Source organism: Gorilla gorilla, chromosome 19 (assembly GCF_029281585.2).
Source record: "Gorilla gorilla gorilla isolate KB3781 chromosome 19, NHGRI_mGorGor1-v2.1_pri, whole genome shotgun sequence".
Lineage (NCBI taxonomy): Eukaryota > Metazoa > Chordata > Mammalia > Primates > Hominidae > Gorilla > Gorilla gorilla.
In genome coordinates this window covers 102,191,491-102,206,035 of record NC_073243.2, presented here as the reverse complement: position 1 = coordinate 102,206,035, position 14,545 = coordinate 102,191,491, and the positions used below count along the sequence as shown (strand labels likewise).

The window sequence follows — 14,545 nt, the reverse complement described above, 5'->3', positions numbered from 1 at the left end:
GGGGTTATCATGTTTTTCTTCCCATTCCTTCCTTTCCAATTACATCATTTTAAGGCCAGTGATTATTAGACTTTGCCTCACCTTAGAATTTCCCAGGGAACTTCAGGTGTCTAGTTGAGCTGGTGTCCAGGTTGAGCCCTGAACCAACTACATGACAACCTCAGGATGGGACCCAAGGTTCAAGACTGTTTCATGCTCTCTGGAGATGCCGCTATGCTGCCAAGACTGAGAACCAGTTATCTAGGCTGGATATTTAGGCATGTCTTCTTGATTCCCTGCACTTGGCCCCCCTCCACTGACCCATATTTAGAATTGTCTGGGGAAAAGCGCCTCTTATGCCCATTCTTTCCATTGGAAATTCCCCTCCCTGGATGAATGGGCTGATAGAAGAAGCACGCTATGAGTCAAGTAAAAGAGTATTACACTCAAAACAAACAAAAAAAACAAAAAAGCAGCCCTTCTTCAAGAGACACGAGCCCATTTCTATTCCCTTATCTTTTCACTGACCAAGTATCCCTGCATTCATTTGCCCTTGTGGTCACTCTCAGGAGAGTGCAGGGCAGATCTGACCACTGATCATGCACCAGACAAAGCCACATGTCCCACAAAAGAACCCCTGGAAGCTTTATAAACTACCAATGACTGCACTGCTACCAAAACCAAGTCACTCCAGCTTTCTGGGATAGGGTCCTGGCAGCAATATTTTTAAGGTTCCCCCAATAATTCTTACATGCAACCAGAGAGAAGGGCTCAGGGAATCTTTGCAGGTCCAGCCTTCTTCCTTCTTCCTCTACAAATATCTGGGTGATGTCTTGGTTGCCCCAGCCTTTTTTTTTTTTGGAGACAGAGTCTCAGATGCCCAGGCTGGAGTGCAGTGGTGTGATCTTGGCTCAGTGCAACCTCCACCTCCCGTGGCCGGGCTTTCTAGTCCATGTTTTCTTTTGTCCATTATCTTGTATATCACCTGGGCCACCTGTGCTTCTGTCCATGAATCTTTCAGTCTGTTCTGCCTCATTCCAAAGCCCAGCCCAGACTCCTATCTCCGACTTCTTGGCTCAGATGGTTGTTGGTCTTAAATGAGAAGTACCTAGAGCCCAAGGGATGACAGCACTCATTCAACTGTGTTTTCTAATTGGGCTGGTCAAACGGTCCACTTCAAAATTTTTTTTAAGTTAGTAAATGCCTTTTTTACTGAAAAAGTAATACATACTTGTAATAAAAAAAAATTCCAACAGCAAAAGTGTATTACAACAACGTAATCTCCTTCTACTTCAGTTCCCTATCCCCCCTCTCCCCCTAGAGGGAAGGACTTCTATGCAAATACCTGTTCACTTTTGTACATCTATCCTGAGGGGCTGGTCTACTTTGCAGAAACAACATAGATTCCTGTGATCTGTCTACTGAATAAGACTCTGTGGGAGGAAAAAGGAGGAAGGTCCCGTGAATCCACCTTTAAAGACTGCTCAGGTGGTGAAAGATTGGATGGGTGTGAGAACCACTGCCAACACACAGTACCTAACATGGCCTTTAGGTTTTTAGGGAACTTGGAAATATGATAAAAAGTGAATATATGTTGACCCTACGAAAGTTCATCTGTTAAAGTCCTAACCCCCAGTACCTCAGAATGTAACTGTGTTTGGACATGAGGTCTTTAAAGAGGTAATTAAGTTAAAATGAGGTTTTTCCCATGGGCCCCAATCCAATCTGATTTGTGTCCTTTTAAGAGGAGGAAATTGGCCAGATGTGGTGGCTCACGCCTGTAATCCCTGTACTTTGGGAAGCCGAGGTGGGTGGATCACTTGAGGTCAGTAGTTTGAGACCAGCCTGGCCAACATGACGAAACCCCGTCTCTACTAAAAATACAAAAAATTAGCCAGCCGTGGTGGTGTGTGCCTGTAATCCCAGCTACTCGGGAGGCTGAGGCAGGAGAATCGCTTGAACCTGGGAAGTGGAGGTTGCAGTGAGCCGAGATCACGCCATTGTACTCCAGTCTGGGTAACAGAGTGAGACTCTGTCTCAAAAACAACAACAAAAAAAAAAACAGAAGAGGAAATTTGGACACACAAACAGAGGCAGCAGGGAGACACACACACACACACACAGAGGAAATATCGTGGGAGGACATGGCGAGAGGCCAGCCATCTGCAAACCCTGGAGGAAGGCCTCAGAAAAAACCAAACCTGCAGACACCTTGATCTTGGACTTCCAGCTTCCAGAACTACATGAAAATAAATTGCTGTTATTTAAGCCATCCAGTCTGTAGTAATTTGTTATGACAGCGCTAGCAAACTAATACAGTAAGTTAGTTCTATCCAGGTCACCTAGAGATGCTAAGACAGGCTATAAACAGATTTATAGACATTGGAGACTCCTAAAATGAGGTCATCAGCCCCAAGGCCATGGGGCCCCTTTGCAGGTGAAACCACTTCACAGCAGGTTTCTTTGTGTGGTTCAGTTGGTAAATTTTTGGCCAAGATACAAAGCAAAGGTTGCCTTATACCAACTTCTACCCAGCATAGTGAGAATGAGGTTTTCAGGCTTTCTGGATGAGGTTTAGCATTTCTCTAAAATTTAAAACATGAATGCCAGAAAGTGGTACACATACACATCTAACATAACTGGAGAAGACCATGTGGTGGTAGGGAGGCTTCCTGATGAACAAGTATGGCTGCAACTGACAAAGAACTGTCTGAGTAGCCCAGTGCAGCAAGTTCAGCTCACTCTCTAACTTATACCAAAGCCCTTGGCTTTCTCATGCCTAAGCACATGTCACTGCGTGTGTGTGAAGGGGGGTGATGGGGGAGAAGGAAGGGATTAAGGCACCATGGCTTCTGCAGAAGAGCTGGGACTGCAAAACCAGTGCCTTCTGATGGAAAGCCAACACATGAGGAGGAGACACCTGGTTTCTTCCTGCTTTGAAAGTGGACCTGGCTTTGATCAATAAGCTATTACAAATATGATGCACAGTTGTGAGAGAAAATAACTTCTGTTTCAGAGGAAATGGCACAGATGAAGGGACCGCCATTGCCTTTGAAAGTCAATACCACCTCCTGTAGTGATGTAGCAGCCACAGCCATATGCAATCACTGTGGCTGAGCCGGGCAGCAGGCAGTCTGCTGATTACTGGAATAGCGCTGCCTCAAAAAGCCTGCAGAGGCGAGGCTTCCTTTTGAATCAGTGCAATGGTCAACTGAGAGGTCTTTCTTTTTCTTTTCTTATCCTTTTCTGCCTAAACTCTAGAAGCGGACAATAACCATCAGAGATCTGTTCTGTTACAAATCCAATATATGCAGTCTGCCCTTCTGGGCACTCTATCAACAGATCTGCCCCAGCCCACCAATCTTAAATCACACTGTCTACAATGCTCTCAAAAATATTTTATCACAGACAGTGCAATATTCTGTGTGTGCCTTTCCACTGAAATTATAATTCTAGAGGCATCAGTTGCCCTAATAAGAAACAGAGAGTCCAGCTGTAATCTGATGGAGTTACAGTCAAGAAGCCATTGCTCTGTAAAACTGATATGAACGCATCTGAACTTCAACCTCCAACCTGTACTGTGATTATTAGCACATCCAGGGTTAGGGATGGGTCTTTACTGGTGAAAACAGTGGCCTCTAAAATTTCTATGATGAATGTTATAACTAGCTTCTTAGTGTGAAATTAAAGCTATCCAAGATATGGGTACTGGTGAAAATATTTTAGAGTTACCCCAACCCTTATACAAGGTATATGGATCCCGAGAGACCTGTTAGCTTCCCCGCCTCCCCAAGCAACTTGGGTCTAGCCACCAAGGTGAGAGGTTTCTGCCTATCAGAGGGTGACCACAAAACACAGAGAACTGGGACTTCATGAATCTTACAGAACTGGTTGGATTATCTCTCGTGTCTTTTGCTAATAGTATTTGTTTAGTAAATGTCCATATGGGTAGCAGAATTTGGTTTGGGACTGGCTTTCTTTAAACTGGCATTTGAGGTTACAGGAGAATGGCTAAACCTCAGCCACCTTTCATTTTTTGGAGGCTACATTTTATACCAAAAAGAACCTAATTGGCTTAGGTCAGTTTAGAAAACGTATCCATCATTATTCTCCAGACGGGCTGAAGCTCTGTGAGCCTTGTCTCTGTTACTTGTCCTCCCTTCTCTAACCGCCGACCCAAATTCTAGACCTCCCTCAGGGTTCAGCCACTTGAAGATCATTTCCACTTGAAGAACACTTTCTATGGAAAGTATTCCTCACTTAATGGCTTTACTTTGTGCCCCGAAAACAAGGGCTAAAGAAATCACGCTAGACTTTATCCACTTTGCCATGCCTGTTTGGCAATGTTGTTTAGGTCTTAGCACTTCATGCCTATATTCTAAGTTCTTTCAAGGCAAGGACCTCATTTGCCACACTAGTTAATTATTTTGTATCTCCCCAAGCAATAAGTCCAATCCCATGAACACAGCAGGACTTGCTAAATGCACCCACTGCTTCTGCATCTACTGTGTGCATGACAACTTTGGGGCTAAGAAGGGAGACAACAGTTTGGCTCTGATCCCCAAGAAGTCATCCAGGAGAAGAGAATGAATGTCGATGGTTCAGAGAGGCAAGTCTCTTAGCCTCTGCACTCAAGCATTTTACCATGAAAACATCTGCGTTATGTAATTTCTAGGGCACCAGGAAAAATGTCTACTTACCCAGAAGACTAAGGATGATCTTAATTTTTCCTCCAGCTAATTATTTAAAGGGATGTAACATGAGGTTTTCTTAAAACAAAACAAAACAAAATAACAGCTAGATATGGCTGGGCACAGTGGCTCATGCCTATAATCCCAGCACTTTGGGAGGCCAAGGTGGGTGGATCACAAAGTCAGGAGTTCCAGACCAGCCTGGCCAATATGGTGAAACCTCGTCTCTACCAAAAATACAAAAATTAGCTGGGCGTGGTGGCGCATGCCTGTAATCCCAGCTACTAGGGAGTCTGAGGCAGGAGAATCACTTGAACCCAGGAGGCAGAGGTTGCGGCGAGCCGAGATCACGCCGCTGCACTCCAGTCTGGGTGACAGAGCAAGACTCCATCTCAAAAAACAAAAAAACAAAAAACAAACAAAAAAAACCTAGATTTGCAACTGGTGTGTTCAAGTTAACATCCACTACTGTGTGTGTAACTTTAGGCTAACCGCACATCTATACCCAGAACTTAGGCACTGGCTGTTTTTGACTTCAATAACTTTCCTGAAATGACAAAGTAGGCATGTATTATATCTTTGCCTAAAGACAACTTTTATGAGATCATACATTCCCATTCTTGGGAGGGTTCTTTCTTTTTTCTTTTTGCTGAATTAACATTTGAAAGAAGAAGTCATTTGGTTTCATTAAGCACGATTCTTCTACTTTGGTAGACTAAGCAGTTCAAAATGTACTAGGAAGATGATGAAAGCAACTAAACAATTTATCTGAAGAGAAAGATAAAATTACTAAGAGCCTGCAGATTAAAGAACACATTTTCTGTTTTAGATTGATATATAAACACAACACTTAAAGAGGAAACATGAGCCAAGGACGCATCTTCAATATAGTCCCTCAAATTTTAACTTTAATTAATCCTCCGAATTTCATAACAATGTATTTTCTAATGACACGGGGACTCACTTCGGAATTCTAAGTAAGACTGTTACTGTTCCCAATGCATCCTTGTGTTCCTAATGACTAAGCTTCAAACTATTAATACATATCTTAGGTTAATTAAGTGGGCTAATTTTCCTTGCCTAATAATTGTTCACGATAATCTGACACTGTTTAAGCTCCAAAATAACCATCTTTGAAAAATATACATCCTTAAGTGTGTCTCCTCCTATTATCAGTGGGGAAAATGTGACAGTAAATTACTGAGTAGGAAGTACAGAATTCCCAAATACAAAGGGGCCCAGATTTTAAAGTACTTCCAATTTTATGGCACAATAATCTAATCTTATCCTCACAAAGCCTCCTCATCTCCTGGCTCCAAGATCAGAGGAAATTCTTTAAGAGAGAGGGACAAGGTAGAAGCCGTGTGTACGTGGTTTTGAGACCTTCCCTAAGCTAGGCCTATTCCTGCTGGCCTCTAGTTATGAGAAAGAACACTGAGGCCTCTCGCACATGGCTTTGCCACCACCAGATGGCACGTCACCATGAAAGCAGGTTGCAGACAGAATTCTGCCACAGAAATCAATGTTTCTTGGCAAGCAGGCATGAAACAATCTGTTCCTAGAAACTCTGCAAGGTCCCAGGTCTTGGCCACTTAGAAACTCCTCAAGTCCCTTGCATGATCAGGACACAGAATTCCCAATTAAGAGGCAGGAAGCAAAACAACAGAGAGCCCTAGATGAAGGGCAGTACTCTAAAGGAGAACATGTAGCCGCTGGGCCCTCCAGATTCCTGCGCCCCTGTCCACAGACAGGCAGAGGGGCCTGGACAGGGATTAACCAACCCACAATATTCCAACGATCATGCGCACCACCCATTTCTTTCAATAAAATTTATCTGCAATAATCCTCATGCTAATTAACAATTATCTAGTGCAGACATTTACAGATGGAGGTCGTTGAAGACGGGAAGTGGACATGGAACTGCGAATTCTTGTTGGCTATCTTTAAAATGCTAACCGTGCCTACCATTGGAATGTGTATTTCTCTTTTGGACACTATAAATGCCAACTAACCACCCTTAGGACATAGAGTGAAACTAGCCCACACATATAAATATTTTACACCATCTATACTAAAATATTTTAGAGGAAAATTATAGACAGACAACAGTATGAGCTTAACGGTGGAGTCGGCACTCAGGATGTATGACCAGCAGAGGAGTTCAGAGGGACAGGAGTGACCACTATCTTCATTTCTCCATTCCACTCTCTCTTATACAGCCCAAGTTTTCTGAAATAGTACACCAAGGGGAACTTCTTTCCCTCTCAATTTGAACACAAGACAGCAAAATAGCTAAAGGTGGCTGAGTGTGGTAGCTCATACCTATAATCCTAGCACTTTGGGAAGCTGAGGTGGGCAGATCACCTGAGGTCAGGAGTTCAAGACCAGCCTGACCAATATGGTGAAACCCCATCTCTACTAAAAATACAAAAATTAGCTGGGTGTGGTGGCAGGTGCCTGTAATCCCAGCTACTCGGGAGGCTGAGGCAGAAGAATTGTTTGAACCCAGGAGGTGGAGGTTGCTGTAAGCCCAGATCGCGCCACTGCACTCCAGCCTGGGCAACAGAGCAAGACTCTGTCTTAAAAAAAAAAAAAAAATAGCTAAAGGTGAAAATTTCAAATAAGCAGCCTCTCACAAGAAGACAAAAACTAGACTCTATGTAAAGAGATATGAAAACAGTGCCCTCTTTAAAGTGCTTTTTTCCCCCTGCTTAATGGTCTAGAAAAGACACATAATTGCCTTATAATCTTACAGAACCTCTATTTGAGCAACAAAGTCGAGATGTCCCAATGGAGTCCAGTTGGTGATTACATCATTAGAAGGTGGTTCCCAGCCTGTGGTCCAGTCCCCAAATGAATCCATCGATTTGGTTGTTCCCAGTTTTTTTCTATTACAAATAAAGCTGAATCATACAAGATTTGGAGTGAAGATAAGTTTCCATTTCTCTAAGATAAATGCCCAAAAGTACATTCGCTTGGTCATATGGTAAGGAAATGTTTAGTTTTATAAGGGCAGTCATGCAAGACAGAAGTAGGCAGAATTCAGAGAGGCAGAATTGTATACTGGGTACAGATATGTTCTCTCTCTGAAACTAAATGTCTTAGTTTTATACACAAGCTTCACAACTTACCACCCATCAGATCCTCATTGATCAAGTGGAGATTATAATGATAATGAGGCCATTTCAACAGCATCATGGTGATGATTTGATTAGTTAATTCATGACATGTTCTTAGAACCACCTCTGACAAACACTATCCTTTCCACAGATGTTAGCTACTAAAATTTGCATGATTTCAGCCACCAGTAAGATTTAATATTTTACCCTATATTCATTAACTTACTGAATTTCTTCTCTTATGGATTAAATGTTCATGCTTGAAAATACAAGAAAAGATTTCATTTTGTTTCAATATCAAATGCAGCACTGCATTCAAGAAAGCTTAAACACAGAAACATCCCGCCAGTGGGGCAGAGTATAGTCGATTTACACAAGCCAGAGTTATATGTTTCATTATGTATAGGATATCACTCTATAGTCTAAGATACACTTGCTCAAATGGTTGTTTTTTTTTTTTTTCTTTAAGACAGAGTCTGGCTCTGTCGCCCAGGCTGGAGTGCAGTGGCGTGATCTCGGCTCACTGCAAGCTCCGCGTCCTGGGTTCATGCCATTCTCCTGCCTCAGCCTCCTGAGCAGCTGGGACCACAGGCACCTGCCACCATGCCCGGCTAATTTTTTTTTATATTTTTAGTAGAGACGGGGTTTCACCGTGTTAGCCAGGATGGTCTCGATCTCCTGACCTCGCGATCCGCCCGCCTCGGCCTCCTGCTCAAATGGATTTAATTTGCGTGGGGAAGAATAATGCTGGTTGCATTCAGCCGCAACAGAGCAGTTGATCAGGAACAGACCCTGTCTGAGAAGCGTGTCTCTGTTTGCACTAGTCGTCCTCGGAGGACACAATACCTTGACTCAGATTCGCAGCTGCTTTGCTTTGTACCCTTCACTCACTCAGTAAATAGGTACTAGTGCCTCCCATTAGGGCCCTGGGTTGGACCCTGAGAAGACCACAGAGAAGGGTAGGCATCTCTCCAGGAGCTTTGATCCTGAACTTGACTCAAACACCAGAACAAACGGCTGTGAAAGGTGGCAAACAGCTCAATACAAATGAATGTCACAGTCTAGAGATGATGTAGCAGCAGAAAAAAGGAATTGCTAGAGATTGTGGGGGACAAAATAAAGATGAAGTAAGACTTCTTACAGAAAGCGACCCTGGTGAGACTCTAAGCTACCAGAGAACCTGTTTGGGCTGAGAGAAAACCATCAGCCTAGAAAAGAGGGCATGGCCAAAGGTTTAGGTATGCACAGGGGCGTTCATTCTTCTGGAAAACAATGTGGCCAGAGAGGACAGTAAAAGCCAGGAAACAATAAGAAAAAAATATTGAAAGAATTGTAGTCTGAATGTAGAAGCTCTAGAATACTGACTGAGTTTACACTTTGCTCTGGGTATTATTATAATTATTATAATAGGGGCCTTTGAAAGCTTTGTAAAAGGAAGTGTACATCATAAGCAGGGTATTTTAGGGGATAAATCTTCCTGCAGTAAGAAGAATGAATTGGAAGGGGAAAAGACAGAAAGTAAGGCACTCTGTGGGAAAATAATTTCAATGCGCAAGCATGAAGCGATGTGGATCCAGGCCGGAGACAGGCAAGAAGACTGGAAGTCAGATTGTTCTATTTATTTTCTGGAGAAAAAGAAAGCACACCTATGCTAGAAAAATAGCTTCGGCAAATGCCCCATATAATAAATTGTTCTTCACTTATTCCACCCATGTGTTTTTGCTTTAACTAACCACGAATAGCTGCTTCAGTACCAGCCTGTTTATCATCCTCCCACATCCAGCCTAGCAGGACTGAACTGAAAGGATCTCAGAGTAGTGGACTCGCTGGACTGCAAGATGCTACTCCTGTTAATCTTCCATTACTCTTTGATGTTACCTCTGTCCCCCAGATATCACGGGCAAAGCATGCCAAGATATTACAGTTGACACCTGGGGTAAGCCAGTCTTTTATCACCTATTATAGCTGTATAGCTCTTAAACATAGTGTGTCATTGAATACCATGCTCTACTATTTAGCCTTATTAAAGACCTGTGAGGTTATAAAATCTTTATTACAAATTTCTTATTCATAAGTTTATAATTTAACAGTATGCTATTGAGGCATACATGAACTGAGTGGGTCAACTACCACACTGTGGACATGTTCTAGAATGTTACTGTGCTTTTGGTTCTTCCCAGAGGGCTGCTGTCTCCCCAGATCCTGGAAGCAGAATCTGTAGAGAACATAACACCCCCAAATTTAACCCAGCCATGGCTGTCATTTGGCTGGCCAGCAACCCATGAGATAATTTCTTCTAAAATTTGGCTTTCAACTTCTGGTCCAGCATGTAAGGAGCTTGGAAGTCACCACTCCACCTTAACAACAAGTCAAAAGCTAAACAAATGGAAACATCAAAAATTCTTCTTAGATCCATCAGAGAGGTGAGCTCACAGGGCAAACTTTCGCCCCACAAATTGGAGAGACAGGCAGATACTAAAAATCACAACTTACTGGAGCAGAACTCCATGAGCAGAAGCCTCTTGGGAAAGTCACGCTGGGGTAGGAAAATCTGAACCGTAATTGACAGTTGCTATAAACTCAGCATGGACAGGTCTGAAAGTTAAAAACTACAGGTTAATACAGTGATCAGTCCCCACCTCCCCATACCCCTCACCACCTTTGAAAATTTTAATCTCATGGAGCTCAACCAGGTTCTCACAGTGGCTATCGGAGAAAAAATCACTCGTGTCTTCAGTAGGTAGAAGGGAAAAGTAACCATTTTGAAATATATCAGATAATTCTTTTTTTAAAAAAAATGTGTGAGTATGTAGTAAGTGTATATATTTCTGGTGTACATGAGATGCTTTGATACAGGCATGCAATGTGAAATAAGCACATCATGAATAATGGATTATCCATCCCCTCAAGCATTTATCCTTTGAGTTACAAACAATCCAAGTATACTCAGGTTATTTTAAAATGTACAGTTGAGTTACTATTGACTATAGTCACCTTGTTCTGCTATCAAACAGTAGGTATTATTCATCCATTTTTTTGTACACATTAACCATCCCCACCTCTACAAGTAAGTGAAAAAACCTACAAGTAAGTGAGAACATGTGATGTTTGTCTTTCTGTGCCTAGCTTATTTCATTTAACATAATGATCTCCAGTTTCATCCATGTTGTTCTTTCTTTTTTCCAATAGGTTTTTGGGGAACAGGTGGTGCTTGGTTACATGGATAAGTTTTCAGTGGTGATTTCTGAGATTCTGGTGCAGCCATCACCTAAGCAGTGTACACTGTACCCAATGTGTAGTCTTTTAACCCAACCATCACCCACTCTTTCCCCCAACTCCCCAAAGTCCATTGTATCATTTTATACCTTTGTGTTCTCATAGCTTAGCTCCTACTGATGAGTGAGAACAGATAATGTTTGGTTTTCCATTTCTGAGTTACTTCACTTAGAATACTGTTCTAGCCACCCAGCAGACCTACCAGGCTCTGGGCTGGTGCTGGAGAATGTCTGCAAGGAGTCCTGTGATGTGATCCATCTTCAGGTCTCTCAGCTGTGGATACCAGCACCTGCTCTGGTGGAGGGGAGTTAAGTGGACTCTGTGAGGGTCATTGGTTATATTTTTGTTAAGTGTGCTGGTTTTGTGTTGTTTGGCCTCCAGCCAGACTCTCCTTGGGTGAGGCTTGCTGCAGCTGCCATAACAGATGGGAGTATGGTTCCTAGGCCAACGGAGTTGTGTTCCCAAGGGGATTATGGCTGCCTCTGTTGTGTCACACAAGTTGCCAGGAAGGGGAGGAAAGCCAGCAACCATAGGCTTCACTCAGTTCCTGTGCAGCCCAGAGCCGGAGAGACCAGTCTCACTCTCACCATGCTCCACAAACAGCACTGAGTTTATTTCCAGGCAGCAAGTGAGCAGGCCTGAGAACCTGCCCCAGGCTACAAGCCTCCCAGCTGATAAAGCAAGCAGACTCACAGTTCCTCAGCTGTCCCACAGAACCTGCAATGGCAATCCACCTCCTTCAAAGGGTCTGTGGATTCTCTTGGCTTTTCTGGTACATTCTTGCAGTAGTTCCTGGAGCAAAAGTTCATTATGTGGGTCTTCACATCCTGCTCTGTCCATCTGAGTGGGAACTGCAAGTTAGTCCTGCCTCCTAGCCACCATTTTCCCCCAGAAAATAACCCTGTTGCTCTTTTTAACAAGCTCTGACTGCAAGATAAAGTATTTTACCAAAGCCTGATCTTCTGGGGATGTATCAGAGCCTAATTGACCTGAAGGAAGGAAAATACCCCCAATCAAGCTAGCTCTAGCCTTCCATATAGGAGAAAGGACACCCAAATCCAGCCCCCGACATCCATCCTGTCTCACCTAAGGCTTGAGACCTACCCATAGGACTATGAACCACTGTCCTACATCTTACCACCCACCACACACTAAAGGCCTATGTACAAGACTCCCTTTTGCCCAGTACATCACATCCACATTTCACCAAACATGACAAGGCACACTAAACGGCAAAATATACAGTCTGAAGAGACAGAGTAAGCACTGAAAACAGACCGAGATATGGCAGGGATGTTGAAACTATTAGACCATGAGAATTTAAAAAGACTATAATTAACATGCTTAAAGCCCTAATAGCAAAAGTAGATAGCATGTAAGAACAGATAAATAATGTAAGCAGATATCTAGAAAGTCCAAGAAAGAATAAAAAAGAACACTAGAGAACAAAAACACTGTAACAGAAACGGAAAATGCCTTTGATGGCTCATTAGTAGACCGAATACAGCTGAGGAGAAAAATCACTGAGCTTGACAACATTAAAACAGAAACTTCAAAAACTGAAAAGCAAAGAGAAAAAAGACAGCAAAAGAAACAGAACATAGTATCCAAGAATTATGGAACAACTATGAAAGGTGTACATGTAATGGTAATAACAAAAGGAGAAGAAATAGAGAACACAAAAGAAAAAATTATTTGAAACAATAATGGCTTAGAATTTCCCCCAAATTAATGTTAGACATCAAACCACAAATCTTATAAGCTCAGGGAACACCAGACAGGAAAAATACCAAAAAATTCCTGCACCTAAGCATGTCATATGTAAATGGCAGAAAATCAAGATACAGAAATATCTTGAAAGAAGCCAGAGGTGCAGAAAAAACCTTATGTATAGAGAAGCAAATATGAAAAATTACATCCAATTTCTCTTCAGAAGCCATATAGGTAAGAAAAGGGTAAAATGAAATATTTAACATGTTGGGAGAAAAAAAAATGAACCTAGAACTTTGTACTCTGTGAAATTATTCTTCAAAAAATGAAAGAGAAATCAACCCTTTCTCAGACAAACAAACATTGAGGGAATTTGCTACCAGTAGACATGCCTCAAAAGAAATGTTAAAGTTCTTCAGAGAGAAAAAACTTAAGATATGTCAGAAACTTTCATCTACATTAAGAAAGGAAGAGTATTAAAAAAGATTAAAATTAAAGCATGTGAAATGTATTCAGGAGCTTATAGAATTTACTGAACCTGGTCAGTTTTCCACAGGATGAGCAGTGAATTGTACTGCATCTTAACAGTATGTATTAGGATTCTTGCAGTGGCATGCAGGAAGATATATTTTACCAGATATTATTCTTCCAAGATACTGAGCCCCAGGGGGAGGAAACTTGTGGAAGCTGGCCAAACAGATTAAGAGAAAAAAACTGCTGTAGTCTCCATATCATGAGGAATTGCTGTAGCCTGCTACATGGTAGTCCTATGATCCTAAATTGGCCCAGATTCTTGTCTAGATTCAGGCGTTAGGTCAAGAGCTTTCCAAAGTGCTGCACTTACTGTTCCACCCTCTGCTGAAAGAGCAGGAATATAGCACAGGTTGACAGCCAAAACAGGGATTTAAAAAATGTGAGAAGGCCTGGAAGAAACTAATGAAGAGCAATGGGGAGGAGTTGGAGTTCCAAGGTACCAAACCACAGATTTATCCCCCAGACAGGAGAGACTTGTGGCCCCCATCTTGGCTGTTTCTTCTTTCTTCGTTTTGTATTTCAGAAATGTATCCTTTAGTTTTGATGATTTGGTTCAGACTGAGATTGCAATGTGATTTCTGTTCTCCAACATAATTCTGTTTCTTTATCTCAGTTGGAGAATCAAATAGCATATTAATATGATACATTACACTAGATTTCACCTAGAGTGGGTAATAAAATCTATTTTCCAACCTTTTCAGTCTGAGCTCAAATAAAGTTAATCTAATTTAATATGTCATCAATAAAAGTTGGTCTATGGGCCAACAGTTATTTAGGGAAGGGGGATGGGGAGAAGTTTGAAGGATAATTTAGAGGTTGGTTTGATTTAAGACAAGTTCAAGTTTAGCAATGCAATTTTGCTGCATTTACTATACATCTCTATGATGAATGCAAGGCAGAAAAACCAACCTTTACAATTTCTATCTATAATTAATGCGTGGCTTCTAGCAGGGTTGGGGTGAGGAGAGAAGAATTGTGATTACAGGAGACCAGCTCACTTGAGTGATGTCAAATCTTCTAGAGGCCAATGTAAACCACTCAGCATTCCCACTTGTATGTTCTGGGGTTTTGCATTTTTTTTAACTCATGATAGAATGAAACCTGATTAGAAAGGAGGCAAAGAGACTAATAAGATGATGGTTTAAATTATTGAAGCCAATTAATTACACACAATAAGTGCCACTAATAGTGGTAGTGTGGGATTGCTAAGAAAGTGTTTACGGAATTGGGAGGGAG

General features: G+C 42.0%; 1 protein-coding gene across 15 annotated transcripts in view; it reads right to left on the bottom strand.

Moving 5' to 3' along the window:
- The window catches only part of TAS2R1 (taste 2 receptor member 1), a 286,550-nt gene that overhangs the window by 268,502 nt on the left and 3,503 nt on the right, over positions 1-14,545 (bottom strand). For 9 of the 15 annotated variants that reach the window (XR_010131808.1, XR_010131809.1, XR_010131810.1 and 6 more), the window contains exons 1-2: positions 11,268-11,512; positions 10,283-10,384 (exon numbers count right to left, since the gene is read on the bottom strand). The gene's annotated coding sequence lies outside the window, so the exon portion shown is untranslated. Of the gene's footprint in view, positions 1-730; positions 1,088-1,324; positions 1,413-10,282; positions 10,385-11,154; positions 11,513-14,545 lie in introns of those variants that run through there. The other 6 variants (XR_010131816.1, XR_010131817.1, XR_010131811.1 and 3 more) reach the window with 5 other exon arrangements.